This window comes from Arachis ipaensis, chromosome B05 (genome assembly GCF_000816755.2).
Source record: "Arachis ipaensis cultivar K30076 chromosome B05, Araip1.1, whole genome shotgun sequence".
NCBI classification, from domain to species: domain Eukaryota; kingdom Viridiplantae; phylum Streptophyta; class Magnoliopsida; order Fabales; family Fabaceae; genus Arachis; species Arachis ipaensis.
Window position 1 is genome coordinate 21787272 of NC_029789.2, and position 923 is coordinate 21788194.

Here is a 923-nt window from a genome sequence, read left to right on the forward strand (position 1 = left end):
TTACAAAAATTATTTTTTATATGAAAAATGATTGTATTTTTATAGAATATGATATTTTGAGTGTTTTGTAGTATTGTAGAAGTTCAGAATTTTCCTAACACAACACGCAAGGGACGTGTTGCTGCTTCTCCGTCAGAGATTTGTAACAGCTTGGACACATGGCGCGACGGGAGCAACACGCAAGAGGCCGGGTGTGTTGGTTGTTTTTCAAAATTTCGTTAGAGATTCACCACATCTTTGATCAGAGATTCTTTGCAGCTTTTGCCACGTGGCGCGACGAAAGCAACACTCTCCTGCGTGTTGACTGCTTTTTAGAGATCCGTTACAATTTTGATAAGAGATTCTCCACAAAAATTCACCACGTGGCACGACAAAAGCAATACGCTCCCTGCATGTTGACTATTTTTTTAACTTGTCTGCATGCAAAAGACAATTGCTCCAATAACAGCAGTTTAATAATGGCTTTGAGCCTTTAAAATGAGAAGTGAAGTGAGGTTTCAATGCACAAGTCATTTTCGTTGAGAGAAATTCAGAGTAAGGGCAAAATTCTTTTAGAGAGATTGAGAGTGAAAGAATAGTGTGGTGAAAGTAGTGTGGTGAGAGTGATATTAAATAGTGTGTTGAGAGTGAGTATTATGTGTAAAAATATTATAACCATATTTAGCAAAAATAGTACGTAATTATACGTCTCCGCAGAAGTGGTGTGATGCGTCTTGCCGACATGTCACCTAAGTGATTGCCATGTGTCCAATATGTGGCCTGCATGCTGACTCAACATATTTTTTGTGTGTTATGCTTATTTCATTTATAATTTTTATCTACCTACAATTATGTCAAATGAATCTATTTTTAACTAAAACATCAAAAAAAATTTTCATATAAAAAAATGACTTTATATATTATGTATTTATATTTTTAATTTA